This window comes from Pogona vitticeps, chromosome 5 (assembly GCF_051106095.1).
Source record: "Pogona vitticeps strain Pit_001003342236 chromosome 5, PviZW2.1, whole genome shotgun sequence".
In the NCBI taxonomy this organism is placed as follows: domain Eukaryota; kingdom Metazoa; phylum Chordata; class Lepidosauria; order Squamata; family Agamidae; genus Pogona; species Pogona vitticeps.
Window position 1 is genome coordinate 79,911,937 of NC_135787.1, and position 18,541 is coordinate 79,930,477.

At 39.3% G+C, this 18,541-nt stretch overlaps 1 protein-coding gene and 1 long non-coding RNA gene across 9 annotated transcripts in view; one reads left to right on the forward strand and one right to left on the reverse strand.

Annotated features, from left to right (window-relative positions):
- Positions 1–18,541, reverse strand: part of PCDH7 (protocadherin 7) — a 481,200-nt gene that overhangs the window by 4,600 nt on the left and 458,059 nt on the right. The window lies entirely within an intron of this gene.
- Positions 22–17,784, forward strand: LOC140707489 (uncharacterized). The gene is made up of 3 exons (XR_012087591.2): positions 22–2,218; positions 2,296–2,441; positions 3,949–17,784. It is a non-coding gene; the product is annotated as an uncharacterized LOC140707489 (long non-coding RNA).

Sequence of the window (18,541 nt, forward strand, 5' to 3'; positions counted from 1 at the left end):
GTCAAACAAAAATAATTTTAGAGGTTGGTTTTGCATTGGCAATTTATTTTCGAAGTACACAGCTGTATGAAATGTCCCCCGAGAGATGCTGCTAGTGCTATAATTGCTCAGTGTGATTTCTTTAGCATTTCCTGGATATTTTACCTGATAAAGAATCTCTTCATTCACTTTACATTTCAATTCAAGGAAAATCTGGTGACAAATCTAAGGATGTGGTCTGCTATCCTCAAGGACTGTGAATAGCACTGTGAGGCTTTTGGCTTTGTTCAGTATTCTGATGATATTTCAGTTAATGGAAAAGGCTCAGTTCCACTCCACTAACCAACACTCTAATTTGGTACTAGATTTGAAAAGTATGTGGTCTCACTGCATACAATTGATTACTATGAGAACCCTCTTCAATATCAAAGGGATTTTGGATTGTAGGTGCAGGATTTATTTATTTATTTATTTATTTATTTATTTATTTATTTATTTATTTATTTATTTATTTGCCTGTTTGTTTGTTTACCTACCTACCTACTTACTTACTTACTTACTTACTTACTTACTTACTTACTTACTTACTTACTTACTTACTTACTTTGAGGAGGGCAGGGCATCGCTATTTCACACAAAGCCCATTATCTCCTTTGTACCTTAAGTGGATTTGGACTGTGCAGTAAATTAGAATTTGGATGTGCCAACAATAGATAAAGGCATACAATTATATATTCTCCAGTGAGTCACGTATGGCAATCCTGCATGAAGCATCAACCATGGAAGGAGTAATCTCCTTCCTGCCCCCTCTTCCATGTCAGGCTCCAGGACTGATGTTTTAGGCACCAATTTTGACTGGGTGCCTGGAGTTTTACATCCTTGTTTTTATTCTGCTCATGCAGCATTAGCTTGGGATATACTTCAGCTTTTGCCAAAGGACAGATCAAGTCAGATAATTAAACAGGTATGACAAGGCAAAACCATCCTTTAAATTTGTGATGACTTCTGCACAATATCTGTGAGTATTACCTTGGAATGACCTGATGCCACATTTTGAAAAATTTTGTAAATATGTGCTCTTGATTTCTTATCTGTAATTTGTTCTGAGAAATTGAATAAACACTCCGTTTTAGCTACAGTAAGAAATGCACCTTCCACCAAGGAGAAATTGACACAGAATATTAATTCATTTAAAGACCTTATGGAAGCATGCTATGTGGGCCTGATTGTTAAGGAGCAAGATCACTGTGGAGCTGTTTTAAGCCAATAGAAACATTCATTTAGTTATATATACAATTACATGTGCACAAGTCTCCAGAAAATTGCATACTGTTTGCATATCATGCATTAAAATACACAGCAATAAGAAATGGTTAGGAACACACAAACAACAGCTTTAAGCAGTGACAATGATTTGCATTCACAAAAAGTAGTCTATGTGTTCATGTACGAATCTAACTGTAGGAGTGTTTGTTGATTAAAAATGTACTGGGGAAATGCATGACTGTGAGGAATGTTCCTGATGCTATTATATTCCTGTACCTTTTGCAGAATCCAAACCCACAATGACATATTAGGAATCTTCACATTACAACTAGAACTTCTATATTCTGTGCTTGTTTAGTTCAAACTCTTGATTTAGTGAAAAGGTGTGTCTGATTAATTGGGAGTGCTGTTTTAAAACTTAAAGTTTTATGTATTTTAAAAAGTGCTTATGGAAGATACAGACAGCAAGTGTCATTGTGAGCACTTCCTATTTTCTCTCAGATGGAACAAATGCCTCTTAGATATGTGAAACAGATCATCTAAAAAACTGTAAGTTTTTATATTGAAACCTTTTTATTCTTATAAAATTATATATATATATATATATATATATATATATATATATATATAATCTAAAACGAATATGATTCATCAGTTAATATATGTTTAATTTAGCAATAGCTGTAATTACAATAGATTAGGAATGAGTTCTAATTTAGATCTACCTATACATAACGGAAGTAAATTATATTATGGCCAGAATCCTAATATATGCATACGTTTTGCTTAATTTGTTGCAGCTAATTGCAAATAATTGTGACGGATCTGGGGAATGTCTCGGTTGCATGCCTGATCATAGACATGATTTTATTACTGAGATGCCCCCCCCAGTGCATTGTCAGTTAATCACAATTCATCATGAGATGTTATGCAAAGACATCATCAGGATTCCAATCTATAAATGATTTCCAAGGTATTTTTCAAAGTTCTTAGTTTCAGCTAATTAGAAGAAACTGCTGTATTATGTGTTAATTAAGTTTCTTTTATCAGATTTGTAGGAAATACGATTGCACATACTGAAGTCAACAGGACAAGGATGGGTGTTGTGGTGGAGAGACTGGAACATTCATTGAGGAAAGAAGAGCAAATTAGCATAAGAAACAAGATCAGACATCTGGCTTGAAGCTGAATCACAGGTGAGGGCCATCTAGCCATATGACCAAGAACAATTTCATTGCAATGAGTTAAACAAAATGTATCCACATTATAAATTATATAATTATGTGGCCATTTTGATACAATAGACTAGGCTTCCAAGGAAGAAATGACACTCATACGAATCATAACTGCCAATCTAGTAACGAACAAGATGTATGAAGAGAGTGGGCACATGGCTAAGTGACACTTGCCAATCCTCTTTGTGGCATAGTGTACATTTTTGTTGTTGTTTAGTCATTAAGTCGTGTCAGACTCTTCGTGACCCCATGTACTGGAGCATGCCAGGCCCTCCTGTCTTCCACTGCCTTCCAGAGTTTGGTCAATAGTGTACATAGCTTTGGGCAACTGCTTTTCTCCTCTTGTAGTTGCTGTAAACTTCACTGAGTGCTAGGACATTAGAAAATCAATCAATCAATCAATCAATCAATCAATCAATCAATCAATCAATCAATCAATCAATCATTCAATCTATCTATCTATCTATCTATCTATCTATCTATCTATCTATCTATCTATCTATCTATCTATCTATCTATCTATCTATCTATCTATCTATCTCCCCTTAGAGGGACGCAAGGCAGCTTACCAATGGTTTTTAAAAGTATTTAAAATAATCACAAACAAAATAAATTAAAGAATAAACAACTAAATATGCTTGTTCTAAAAAGCTACTATATACATTCTGTTTTAAACAACCTACAAACACATTTTAAAAGATAAAAATAAAATGACTTTCCCCCCACCCTTAAAATTCTTTCCTGGACAACAGTTTGCATATTAAAAGCCTGCCTGGGGAAAAAAAAAGAAATCAAACGTGACAGTTTTCCTGTTTACTTTTTTAAAAGACACAACCCCCCCCCTTTTTTTTTTCAATTTCTGTGTAATTAATTAACCTTGACCTACACTGAGGCAGGGTGAACTTGTGGGTCTTCTGATGTTTTTTGAACTTGGGTTGACCTAAAATATTTTGTTGTCTGAGGCAAATGACCAGGGACCAACTCCCTTCTCCTCTTCAGTTCCAGGTAAAACGTCCGACTGGACTGCCCTTCAAATCTTACTTGGACCCTGACAAAATGGCACCTCTTCCTTTTGAAAGGAGTAGGGTAGCTGAGGAGGCAGGCAGCAATCTTATGCCCTAGTACAAGTCTAATCATTTCACACAACTGCTGCTTGAGGTATCTGCCCCTCATGTTTGAGTTGGCCCTGTGTGTTTCAAATCTGTGCTAATCAAAAAAAAGCTAATAATGAAATTCAACAGTTTCTGGGTGGGGAGGGGGGCACATATTACACAACTGCTGTATAAAATTCAAGGGAAGAGACAGAGATACAGGATTAGACCCTCAGCTTCTATATCTCTGTTTATGGCTTGATACTACTTTAGACTTTTACTGATGATTTTTGCTGGCTATTTGTGTGTTTTGAATGTATGGTGTTCCAAATTTTGGGGAATTAACTTTCTGCTTTTGTTTATTTTTTCCCCCTTAGGTTCTGACAGCTTTGTTCTTCTTCCTCAGCAATAGATAACAGGTATATTGACATTTGTCAGCCCATCTCAACTGTGGCTAGGGAGCGGTACACAGCATGCAGAGAACATAACAAGAAAGCACTGCTGTTCATCATGGTAAACCTGGAATTACTCTCAAACTCCCCAAAGGTAAGAAGCAGGGATAATAATTTATTACTTGGGCACACATGATGCTCTTTGAGTTTTAAGCAGGAAAATCCTCTTAGCATTTTCTTAGAACAACACGAAACACATCCCTGCCATCACTTCCCCCTTTAGTAAGCTCTTGGAGTCTATAATTCCTTTTCAAATACAATCTGTTTAGAAAAATCTGGTTTATTGTGGTTACTTATTCCTGGTGTTACTATCATCAGGAGAAATATTTTAAGGTTCTTTTGAGAAAATAGATACAGTAAAAACATCCCATGTAATTTGTTTTCTGCTAAAATTTCAAGGCCAAGATCCAAAGGAACTTTTGAGTCTTCCTCATATAATATTCTGAAAACCTACCTCAAAGGCTAGAAGATCTTTTACAGTAGCATTCCATTGCTCTGGAAAGGGCTGGCTGCAAAAGAGAGAACGAGCTACATGCATGTGTGTGTGTACACATTGTATACATACTTCATTAACTTTCATGAGCTCTGTTCTGATATTTGGGAATACTCGTTTCCCAGTCCATCTCTGACTCTAGCTATATCAACTAAAACATATGGATGGTGGTAAGTCTGAAGGGAGAGCCTTTGCTATCAGAGCAATAGAAGTGATGATGGAGAAGATAATGCTAGGGCAATCTGGCTATTCATGATGAGTATTTCCAGATATTAATGACTGGTTATGAACTTCTCTTAGTTTTGCATTTAGAATTTTCCTTTCTTTCTTTTTTGGAGAGCAAAGACACAATCAGTAGGGATTTGGTGGTTCGACATATGTGTAACTTCCACTGATTTAATGGACTTACTCTGGTTGTGACTTGCAGATTTCAGCCAATAAGGGACAAAAGATTCCAAGCAGACCATAGCAAGCACATCAAGGCAAATCAGCTTTGCCAATAAAGCTACCTGCTCCCAACAAAGCTCATTGTTTTCTAACCAGATGCAGTGTTGCCAATCTTTTTCCTCATTATATTCTTGTCTATATCTGACCAGTTATTCTGCCATTTTTCCTCAGACAAATTTCATTCTCCACTTTTGAAGCGCCATATGAGCCAAACTGCAAGATGGAAAGTTCAAAGCAATCCTTTGGGGCTAAAGTTCTATTCTCAGTTATAATTCATCACCTCAAAATATTGCAGTAGTCTTTCAGGTTCCATCGCATCTATATTTAGGCCCTGAGCCAGCCAAAAAAAAAAAAAAAAAAAAATTGAAGTGTGAGAAAATGCATGGATCTAAGATAGGTTTGAGCTGAAAAATTCCAAAGAAAGCCTAAGAAAGATTTGAGTAAGAAGGGTTTTCTAGGTGAAACCGATAGTGAAACAAATGTCGACTACAGCTCCCTCTCCTTTACAGGTCTGGAGAGAAAGTGAGGAAAAGAGAAGCCATGGGGATCATTTGAATGCTATTTTCACATAGAAATATTTTGTATGCTGTAATTCTGTAACGACAATTTACTGTGGTACATACGTAGAACTAGTTCCCCCTTTTCTCTGAATTGACATTTACCCCCTTACTTTTTCCTTTTAAAACAACCTTTCAAGCCAATGTCTGGAAGGTGACTGAGAGGGGGAGGGGTGGTACTAACTTTCCAGTCCTTAACCTCAGTCAAGCTAATAAAATAGCTAATATTACTTTTTTTATGGGAGCTGGTTGCAGCCTATCATAATTTTGTATACAGGCGTACCTCGGTTTACGAATTTAATGAGTTCTCTGGGACGTTTTGTATTGCGAAAAATTTGCACACTGAAACACGGTTTCCCATAGGAATGCAGGCACGGGGGCAGTGCTTTAAACCTCCCAGGCTCAATGCATCCTGGGGAAACTTGCTTCATATTGCAAAAAAAAATAAAAAAAAATAAAAAATCATAAACTGAGGTATTATTTTCAATGGATTTACTTAACTGAGGCTTTCCTAAACTGAGGTACGCCTGTATTTAACCCCTGGTGCATGCACTGCCTCACAAGCTGTTGGGACCAAAGTGATAGCAGGCAGGACTCATAGCCGTCTCCCTGCCTTGTCTCTCTGGGCACTCCCACTCAAAGGAAGTGGGAGGTAGTGTGACAGAGCGGCTATAGTAAGGAGTCTGGCCAGCAGGATCCATTACAGGGTGTTATATATTTTTAAATGCTCTGTCACTTAGAAAGTGCCATGCATTTATTTATTACAAGGAACAAATTAAGTGGGGTAGTTTTAAAAATGTATTTCTTCCTTCTAACACCAGCAGTTTAGCACTCCAGAAATCTTCCCCTTATTTTATTTTACATGATATTTAGACCAGTTCTAGGATCTGTTAATGGGTCAATTCATTCAAATCTTCTTGACATGCTTAAATATAAAAATAAACATTAGAATTTCAAGTGCTCATCATTCTGTCAGAATTTGATAGAAACAATTTGAGACGTTGCAGTACTTTTAAAAGTAAACCTTTGTTTAAAATTAAGGAAACATTATTCAAGTACTGTGAAAGTAAATTATCATTAAGTGTATCATGGCACAGAAGACTGTTTTTGTGTGACCGATATAACAAAAGCACATCTCAGGTTTCACAGACATGTTTGCCCTTAAATTAATGCAATGCACTTTCCATTGTTCATGTTCCTAATTCAATTTTGAATTCCTAATGATGCTTAGGATTAGATTTCATGCAGTCTACTCATCCAAACCAGTTTCATCTTCTAGGTAATTAAATCTACCCTTTTGATTACCAGTTCTAATTGAAGGAATTGAAATCACCATAGCTGTATAGTATGGCTTGCCTCTCTCACTAATATGTTATCCAGTTATACTAAAACAATTGAAAATTTGGCTTTTATTTTCAATGTTAAAAATAACAGTGTATGTTTCCCAGTCCACTTACCTCAAAAATATTACTATAATGATATTTCATGATCCAAAGAAATTCTACTTTAACTAAAAGTTACTTCTAAGGCCCAGAAGCATCCAGGCTTATTTTTTTATACATGGAATCTGCATTTTTTCAGTTCTAATAAATAAATCATTTACAAACTTAGACACTTCATTGGAGACCACAGTGCTAGCCGTCAAGCTTAATTGGAGAGTTATGTCACTGTGAGTGCCAGCAGTCAATAAAGCATTAAGAAAACTGAACATTCCAATATGTATTACTGACCCCAATAGTATAATAAATATATATTTTTTAAAATGGTAGCAAACTTATCCTCAACATTAAACTGGCAAAACAGAAAGACTAAAGGGATTGGTTGTTGTGGGTTTTTCGGGCTCTTTGACCATGTTCTGAAGGTGGTTCTTCCTAACGTTTCACATCTCTGAAGATGTGGCTGCCATCTTCAGAGGACAGCACTCTGTGCTCTGGTGACAATTGTGTCTCCTGCCCACAGACCAGAGCACAAAGTGCTGTCCTCTGAAGATGCCGGCCACAGAGACTGGCAAAACGTTAGGAAAAAACAACCTTCAGAACACAGCCAAAGAGCCTGAAAAACCCACAACAACAATTAGATCCCGGCCGTGAAAGCCTTTGCGAATACACTAAAGGGATTGACTTGCATGTTTCCCTCCTATTTTCTTTGTAAATTCTCTTTTCTCTTTTAACCCTAAACCACATCTGGACTGAAACAAGGGGCAAAACACCTAAGGACAGTTCAGAAACTGATCTGCACAGCTCCAGTTTTCTTGTACTAAACTGATATTTCTCATATCCAGGAGAATTTATACAGAGCATTCTCAAAGGCACATCTGACAGACTAGCTTCTCAAACTCATCTGATCTGGAGTGGTAACTAGGGCACCTAATCTTGATGAATAGTTTTTGAAAATCTGCAGAACTTTTTTTGGGGGGGTACTCAGACATGAAATTCTAGACCTTTGGCTCTCAAATGACTTTTGGACATAAGTATTCAGCCACTTTATGCTTCCACAGTAGTCCCCTCATTAAAGAGCTTAGTAAGCGACTAACTTATAGCACTGAACTTGCTGTTGCAGAAACAGAGGAACAAACTTTACTGACAATAAAGAAAATTTCAAACATATAAAACATAAATCACAGGACTAAATAAGAGCAGATTTGAACACCTTATTCTTTTGTGGGGGCAGGGATCTAATTTGCAGTATGTTGTGCAACCTCTTCCAGGGCCACCTCATTGGCCTGTGGGCAGGAGACACAATTGTAAAGCACGTCTTGATTCTTGAATGTTTCTGAAAATGTTCTTAGATGTTGTTTCCTACAGCAATGGACAATGAAGATGAAACGAAGGGGCACTGATGTATTATGCAGGTCATTGCCAGGATCCCTCAACCTATTATGGAATAGGGTTCCCTCTATCAAGATCTGGCTGTCCCAAGAGGCAATGTGTTTTGTCTTAAGTGGTTGCTTAGGGTATGATGGCCAGAAATATATGTAAACATGTTTTGTACTCAGCCACTGCATTGCCAGTGCTGCTGTCAGTAATTCCTCTTCCCTGCAACCTCTGTAAGGAATAGGTACACCTAGTCCATGGTACATTGGAGCTTCCGAAAAGAGCAGGCCTTCCCAGGACCCTAATAAAACACAGTAACCTGTTGCCTCAAATAGTGGATCAGGGCTGATAGAGTGGGAATGGACATGCTTTCACATGCTCTCCCCAGGAACACTGGTGGTGGGGACTCCTCTTTCTTGTTCCCTGTCTGATAGAGACACCAGTCCTCCCGATCTCTTGCACAACGCAGACACTTGGATCAGCCAGAAGTGTGTGTGTGTGGGGTGGGGAGATCTATGGCAAGCATTCTCACTACGGATGGAAACAATTTGAGGTCTGCTTGTTTTTAGTGAGTCCAAGATAAAATGGAAATGACACATTTACCCATTCACACAGCTCACACTGTGCAAGACATAAGTCAAAAGGATCTTGGGTAGAGATGCTGGGACAGACCCTTTTGAGTGAGACACTGGAGAACCCCTGTTAGGGGGTGAGGGAAGCTGTCAGTTTCACTTTCTCTTTATTTTGGGATTTTTAAAACTAGCATTACTTCTGTGCAGATAGGAGGTTGTTGCATATTGGTAAATACTTCAAAACGGAACAGAACGCACAGGAACTCAAGATCAGACTTTTCAGCATCCAGATATCTAGAACTGGGCAGATGCATCTACAGTTACAGACCCTAGAAAAAGTAAGTGTTTCTATTTGTTTATATTTGTATCCTGCCTTTCCTCTAATAAGTTTAAGACAGAATGTTCTCATCTACTTTATCATCAAAACAGCCCTGTAAGGCTGCTCTGACTGAGATAATGTGACAGGCCCGTGGTAACTCGGTGTATTTCATGGGCAAAAGGTCTCTTGAATCCTAGCCCAACACTCTAACCATCACACAATAGTGTATCTAATGTAGCCTCAAGAGACTATGGTAGCATGCTCTGAATAGAGGGCTTGGAACAGTGTCTAATGTGGCTGAGAAGGTCAATTTGAGAGTGACAATCCCTTTCACACTGAAGACAAATACAAAGACAAATCAGGGAGCTAGGCAAGCCTGTCCAGCTCCCTGATTTTGCTGCTTCGGGGGCTGCCTCTTCGCCTTGGCCTGCTGGACAAGGGTCTCTTCAAACTGGGAGAGGCCGTGATGCACTGCATGCCTCCAGGCTGAACACTCAGATGTCAAGGTTTCCCATCTGTTGGGGTCCATTTCTAAGGCCTTCAGATCCCACTTGCAGATATCCTTGTATCACAGCTGTGGCCTCTGGGGTGATTTCCCTGCACTAATTCTCTATACAGGAGATCTTTTGGAATCCAACCATCAGCCATTCTCACAACATGCCCAAGCCAATGCAGATGTCACTGTTTCAGTAATGTATACATGCTAAAAATTCCAGGTCGATCTAGGGCTACTCTGTTTGGAACTTTCTCCTGCCAGGTGATACCAAAAATGTGTAGGAGAAAACGCATATGGAACATGTTCAGCTTCCTCTCCTGCCATGCACAAACGGTCCAGGACTCACTGCAGTACAGGAGTGTAATCAGGATACAGGCTCCATAGACCTGGATCTTGGTATATGCCATCAGCTTCTTATTGAACCATACTCTCTTTGAGAGTCTAGAGAACATGGTAGCTGCTTTGCCAATGCATTTATCCAGCTTGACATCTAGGGAGAGAATGTCAGAGATCATTGAGCCAAGGTCCACAAAGTCATGAACAACCTCCAATTCTTGTGTGGAGATGGTTTTAGAGGGAGGTGAGTCCACACCCGGGCCCATGACTTGTGTTTTCTTCAGGCTGATTGTTAGTCCAAAGTCTTGGCAGGCCTTGCTAAAATGATTCATGAGTTGTTGGAGCTCTTCAGCAGAATGGGCAACAACAACTGCATCATTGGCAAAGATGATGTCCTGCATGCATTTCAGCTGGACTTTGGTATTCACTCTCAATTTAGAGAGATTAAAGAGCTTTCCATCTGACTTAGTCTGGAGATAGACACCTTCTGTTGCAGTTCCAAAGGTGTGCTGCAGCAAACAGGGTCAGCGTGAGGATACAGCCCTGTTTCACTCCACTTCAGATGTCAAAGGGATCTGATGTTGAGCCATCAATATGGTGCATCCAATATGGTGCTGCATTTTGGATTTCCCAGAATTCCTGGTAGCTATGATATTTTAATTCAACATTTGGGCATTATGAATAGGAATCAACTTGCAACTTCTGGGGGGAAAAACTATTTACAAAAATAAATGGAACAGAAATTTCTCCAGCCTCTACCTATCCGAAGAGACAACAGTGAGTTTGGCAGGCTGGTTGCCTCTGTTGAAAACAACTTCACACATTCAGATAGAGAACATTTCACCATCACTGTACATTAAAAAAGAGAGAAAAAAATAAAATGCATGTAAAATTGAGGGCCAACAATCTTCCCCCAGGGGAAAAATATAAGGAAGATTAACACCAATTGCTTCAGGCAGTTCCCGCCAGCCTAGCAGTTTGAAAGCATGCAAAAATGCAAACATGAGAGTAGATAAATAGGTACCATCTTAGTGGGAAGGTAAAGTGTTCTGTGTCTAGTTGCGCTGGCCATGTGACCATGGAGGATTGTCTGTGGACAAATGCTAGCTTTATGGGTTGGAAACGGAGATCAGCACCGCCACCTAGAGTCGGACACGACTGGACAAAACTGTCAAGGGGAATCTTTACCTTCTGCAAGTACTTTTCTACCTAGTGGGACAGATCCGAATGGAACTGTCTGCCCCTGTGTCTTACCTTGCTCTGCTCTGCTGCAGCTAGGTAAGTTTGCTAAAACCTTTTTAATTTTTTTAATTTTTTAATGTTTCTCCTTACTGCTTTGCACAGCAGCATGCAAATGAACATGGCTATTTATATGCATGCAATGTTTATGCAGTTTCTGGATGCCTTCCGCTTTAGGGCTAGAATGATTGCCTGTTGTCACTAAAGCAAGGCATTAAACCTATCTGGGAGATTGTAAAGTTCACATTAAGCCAGAACTGAGTAACAGAAGATTTTTTAAATTCCCCTTTCCACAGCAAATAAAACAAATTACAGAACTAACAGCTATACAGCATCAATGTCTCCTATGTTAAACATCGTGGTTTCCTTGCTTTCACTGCAAAGCCAAACATTTTGATTTTTAAGAACTGCAGTAATGCTGCTGGTAGCCTCTTCGAAACCTCAGTATTGTAGGCATTTGAAAAATACAAATACACAAAAGACTCACAAATAAATCAACCAGAGGTGCTTACAAAGATCACAATATCAAAATTCTTCCAGATGTTGTAGTTGTTTTGACTTATATACCACTCCATACTGCTAAAGCGTTCTCTGGACAGTTTGCAACGTAATTATGCAAACAACACTTTGCACCCACACCCTGTGAGCTGGGTTTTCATTTTACTGACCTTGGAAGGGTGGAAGGCTGATCCAGCTACCTGTTGGGATTCTCAGTTATTTGATTTCATTTATAAGTGGCACCAGTATGAAATTTGCCTTGTTTTGCTTTCCACTTCCAGGTTTTGTTCTAATCACAGTGTACATGCACTTACCCCCAATTCATCCCCTTCCAACCATGCATTTACTAATATATCAGAGTTGGGCAATAGTGACGAAGCACATGTTACTAGACCTCAACCCATATGAGCCTTATGCAGCTTACCCGATGGTGAGGGATCATGACTAGAAATGAGGGTATTCGTATATGAATACAGATATCCCTGCACTGGTGGTGTTAACAAGCGTCCATGTGCTGGACGGTCCACTCACTGATCCACCGTAGACGCGGACAGTGCAATTCTACCAATGGCTCTGCAACGCGCAATCTACTCACCACTCTTCGACCATGCAGCGACGCTTGTCCTCCCACCTCCTGCCTGGAGTGGCGAGTGGACTGTGCACTGCGGAGCCCTTGGTAGAACTGTGCTGTCTGTGTCCACAGTGGATTGGCCACTTACCGGCCTCCTCACCCTTGTTAACACCAACTGCGGGGGGATATTCATATTCGTACATGAATACCCCCATCTGTAATCATGATAATTGCAATTGGAGATGGGAGCTTTCTGCTTCATATGAAGCATGGCATTATTTAGAACTAATTAGTATAAATGCATTTTATATGTTTTAAACTTGTTTTAACTGATGTAAGCCGCCCCGAGTAGACTTTGTCTAGAGGGGCGGGGTAAAAACCGAATAAATAAATAAATAAATAAATATCACAGGTGGTGGTGAGTTTCATTTCCTTTCCTGCCTGGCCCACTTATCAGCCTCCTCATGCTTCTAGGGTCCTTATTTGGCACTCCAATCCAGGCAGGAATCTAGCCAGTCTTTCCCTGCCTCCCCAGGCAGCCAACCACTAATTGCCTGCGCAGGGAGACTCCCCCATCCAACCTCCTCACCAAAGTGGTTGCTTGTCTGAGGAGGTGTGGAAAGACTGGCTGGGCTGCTGCCCAAATTGGAGTGCTGCTGTCAAAGAAGAACCCCAGCGGCATGCAGAGCCCTGTAAGTGGACCAGGTGGCCTGGGGAAAGGGAGATGGAGCTCATCACCAGCTGTGGTGCCGTGCTTCATGCTTTTGTATGAAGCACAGAGCTCCCATCTCTAATTTTGCAATCCAACAGTATCTAGAGTAGAACAACTTGTCCATCCTCACACCATATACAACAGTGGAAACCTTGGTTAGAAACAGGAAGAATGAAAGTCCAGATGGCAAACTGTATGTGAAAGCAAAGCCGTGGATCTTTAAATCTACGTAGACACACATGATGGATCACACTGCAAGGAGTGAAGAAATTAGGATATTCAAGCTAAGATATACTGTAATGACTAGAGTCCCACTTGCAGATCCGTGTTTCTTAATTGCAGCTATGCCATGCATAGCACCCAGTTAGTACTGCAGCATTATTCTGACAAGCCACGACACTATTAAAATGCTTAAACATGTCTGAAAGCATTGGTGGCTTCTTTCCCAGCACCTCGGGCAAAACACAGTTAAGCGGCAACTGAACATATCTCAAGAAGCATTTCCTGCCCCAAGGCTTGGACCGCTGTCATTCTGAATGTGGCATTATCATGTACAGGAGAGATAGTGCTTGCCAGCTCTAAAGCAGTCTTGCCGAATAAAGTCAAGCACAAATCTGCTACCAGATATGTACAAACTGCATGGCAGTCAAAGGCAGTCAGCCTGTGCTTTAAAAATGTAAGAAAACAGATTGGAAACACAGAAAGCTTTCCTGGAAAGGGGAAGAGGAGGGAACACCATGCAGGTTCTTTATCTGAGCTGCCAAGAGAATGTCTCAAACCTTGGCTTCATCAAACATTCAGATTAAAGAGAATGACATTTATATTACAGGGGTAGGAGGATATATGGTAACAAAGGAGACAGTCTCATGTCCATCTTTAAGATCACCCAAGCGCTCCATATTAGCATTGCCTGCCACTTGCTTTGTTGTTAGACAAGTGCCATTTTCCCATTAACAGAGGAATGCAAAGATCTCTCAGAATCTTTGGTTGGCATAGAAATGACAGCCTGGGGACTCCACAACCATGTGCCATCAAGTCCATTCTAATTTATGGGAATATTCCCAGGGATTTCTTCTGGTGGTGCTCTGGGACTCTGCTGCTTCCCCCAAGTTTACCCAAGTGGCACAGCAAGAACCTTAGCAACTTCACATGCTCGTCAATCTCCAGAGCCTTAGGCCATGGGGCTAGGTCCTCTCTCAGCAAATGCAGTGGGGATTTGAACTCCTAGCTTCTGGTTCCCTAGTCAGATACTCCAACCCACTGAACAATACTAGCAGTTGCTGCAACTTAACCAAGCACCAGTTTGCAGTCCATTGGCATGTTGGAGTTGAGAGAGGTCAGTGACAACTTCTCAGTGTGGGGGACTTTCTCAGAGGGCCATATGCCAATTGTGGTTTCCTTTATTGTTCCACTGGTTGTGGAAAATCAGGGTGGAACATTGGTTGTCATTGGCTGTGGCTCATCTGGGGGCAGCAAGGGAGTGGATATGAAGGCAGCACCTTTGTAGATATACAAAAGACAGAATAGAGGGTTTTTATTCAGAACAAACAACATTTGATAACCTTTTATTAGGTTCAAAAGATAAAATAGTTAAGAAAATGTATACTGTAATTATCTGTTAGAAATCAAAATGTAAGATGAAATGGTTAAAGAATGTATAACTAAGTGGGCTCAAAACATAGGGCATAATATTGATATTGATCAATGGTTGAAAATATGGCAAAATAATATAAAGCTTACAAGATCGGTTAATTTTAAAGAGAATATATATAAGATGTTTTATAGGTGGCATGTGACTCCAGAAAAATTGTCGAAGATATATACAGATGTTTCAAATGTCTGTTGGAAATGTGAAGCACATGTGAGAAGCTATTATCATATGCGGTGGTCATGTAGAGTAGCGAAACAGTATTGGAAAAGAGTGCATGTTGTGCTGCAACAAATATTGCTTTGTAAGGTTCCATTAACCCCAGAACTGTTTTTATTGAGCATGATACCTGATAACAAAGATAAGGCAAAGAAGTATATAGTTATATATGTAGTTACTGCAGCTAGAATTCTTTATGCCAAAAACTGGAAAAGTCCGACGGTACCGAAACAAGAAGATCTTACAGAGAAGATATGGGAAACAGCGGAAATGGACATTTTATCAGAAGTAATGAAGGGCTGTGCTCTACAAAAGGCAACTGAAAGATGGGATTTATTCTATAAATGGTTTGAGTCATCAGACATCGCTTGAAGAACATGCATTAGAATGAGAACTTAAATGTGGAAGGCAGAAAATAGTAAAAAGAGCAATTTGGAATGTTGATATGGCAATATGTATAGAATGGATGTTAGTATGTCATTGTTTCTCCTCTTCCCCTTAACCTCAATCCCTTTTACTTCCCTGTTACCCTATGTTAGAAATAAATTATTTTATAAAGGCAGCACTTTTCTCCCAGGTTCATTTAGGACACATATAAGCATACTACTGATGGATCTCAGAAGTTATATGCTGTTTAGACATCCCCACTCCCTCATGTTTTAAAAATGTCATTTGCTATGCTATTTTGTTTGGTGTGTATGGATGCCAAAGTGGGGAGGGTTGATGTTGAGGCATGGGGATGGATCCATTTTGGAGAGAAAAGCGACTGTGTGCCCCCTCCATTGAATGGGGATCCTTTTAAGGAATCTTGGAAGTAGGCTTAGCTTTTAAGGACATTCTAATTAAGACTCTCTGTTCTCATATTAGGATATCTGAAGGAAAGCACTGTTTTTAGCTCAGTGGTTCAGGTATCTGTCTACAGAGGCAAAGCTTGGGAGTTTTGGTTCCCCAGTGTGCCTCCTGCAAGTAGAGCCAGACTGTGTGGGCTTAGGAAAACTGCACAGTTCCAGGGCACCAGTAGAAGAAGGAAGAATAAATCAGTTGTCTATCTTGAAAACCCTTAAAACATTTGCTGTAAGTCACAATTGATTTGATGGCACGCGATTATGATTTATTATTTCAACTACACCCCCAAAGCTGTGGAATTATCTTCTGGAGGACAAATGTTCATTTATCTATGCCTCCCTTGGGCTTTGGAAAGAAATCTGTACGGGCTGTAGGGAAAAAAAAGGCATGCAGATTCTTTATTCTAATTTTACTCTTCTGAGCTTGTGAGCTTGGTTATAGGATGCTCACTAGGATTTTTAATAAGTTCTGCTGAATGTTAATTTTTTTTAAAAAAATGGGGGTGATATTCACTCTGTGGCACCCACTCTCTGTGTTTCATATCTAGATGGATCAATAGATTGATAACCAATGAATTAATAGATCAATAGATAAATATATATCCATCAGACTCTGTACAGAAATATCATGAGCTATAAATCCCACTTTGATGCCCCACCCCAGAGATTTAGATAGGGATGCAGAGAATCCTCTTACTATTCTTTGATACACAGACAAACATGTCTTAGAGGATGTGTGCATGTGTTTGTCCTCTAAAAGTTTGTCCTGAGACACAACCTCTTATTTTTGCTTTAGGTCAAAGGGGCTACCAGCTAATTGTAGATCTTTTTTACTAAGTGCTGTGGTTAAGTCATCTCCAGCCTACTGTGTGTAGCAAAGAATGTCTTTTTAAAGCAGCTGCTTTATCTGCAATTAATAATCATACTGAGGGTTTGGCTTATGTTATTTGGTTTGCTCAAAGAACATTTCAAAAAACGAATACAGTTTAAATGAGTCTCCCACTGGGCGCTTGAGTGAGAAATCCAGTTATATTGTGTGAAGGTCCCATGAATCTTCGCATCAACTTGTGAACAGCACAAATTACCTAATCAAAGGAAGACCTGGAAGAGAAATGTTAAGGGCCATGGCCTTGTGGCCAAATGTTGGGATTAAAAGGACAGTGTTATACTCCAGTTGAATTCCAACATTTGACCTCTGTTATTTGGAAACTACCTCAGCTGTCACATAAAGTTCTGAACGCTCCTCTGATTTCCAGAGCTCCACTCTTGTGAAGGGCTGTACTGTGTACTTGCAAATCTTTAGGAAATCCTACATTCTTTTCTTTTCTTTTCTTTTCTTCCTCACCTTTCAATGCTTACCTTTTACAACACTGCCCTAAGACTTCATTCATCTCATTGACATTTGACTGAGAATAATTTCCATTCTTTTCTCACTTAATGAGCCCAAATAGGGTACATAGCTGTTAACCTGCTGTTGGACAGTTAAGGAAGAATTATAGTCATAATATTCTGGCTTAAGAACACATTTTACCAAAAGGACAATTGGCTTTGCACTGACTTCCAGCTAGGCTCTGTTGAACTGATAGTACAGCTGCATGACTAATTAAACAAATTAATGCAGACTCTCTCTCTCTCTCTCTCTCTCTCTCTCACACACACACACACACACACACACACACACACACACACAGAGAGAGAGAGAGAGAGAGAGAGAGAGAGAGAATAATATAGCAACATTTCTTTGGGATCATTAAAACAATGCAAGAAGACTTAAATTAACATAATATACATTGCTAATTAACTAAGCCAAATTGCAAAACATCTTTTGTGATCTTGGGGTCAACCTTAACCTTCTGGTCAGCAAAGACATAAAATAAATTTACAAAAAGCTCTCACCCAATGGTACGAATACATGTGAAAATTCATGCAAACACACATGAATACATATGGCCGTAATCATGTACCCAATTTCCTGGCACCAAGTTCCCATGTACTCAAAGAGACTTGCTGCTAAATAAACGTAGACTGTGGTGTCAGGTTTTTTTTTGGGGGGGTGTCATGTTTGAGCTAAATATAGCATTTGCTTTTGCTCATTTTTATGAAAGTCCTGCCTGTGAACATTCTTTTCCTAGTGGAAGAGATAATGTGAGCACAACAAAGGGTATACCTGGGCATTTACTGGGGGCCTAGTTTGCATCTCATGATAGGGGGGATGACTCCAGCTGCCACCATGCTAGGCATCTTTTTCCTGAGCACCTGAGCATAAAGGGGATTTTCTACATATGCAATCACAAGTGGCCATTGATGCTTGGAGGACATGCCTCCTTGTCATGCTTGTGTTGAGCACTGGTCCGGTGGGCCAGATAGGCGGGGTATAAATTAAATTAATAAATTAAATAAATTAAATAAATTAAATAAATTAAATAATAATAATAGTAGTAGTAGTAGTAGTAGTAGTAGTAGTAGTAGTAGTAGTAGTAGTAATAATAATAATAATAATAATAATAATAATAATAATAATAATAATAATAATAATAATAATAATAATAATAATAATAATAATAATAATAATAATAATAATAATAATAATAATAATAATTAAAAAAACCATCCTTTGATCCTCTCTGGCAGTTGCTCACATGGAGAATTGAGACACTCTGCTAAGGGTGAAATCTCTTGGAAACTGGAGAAGCAGAGCAGGGAAGAATGGCTACAATAAGGAAATTATAATGCATGTATTTAATATAATTCAA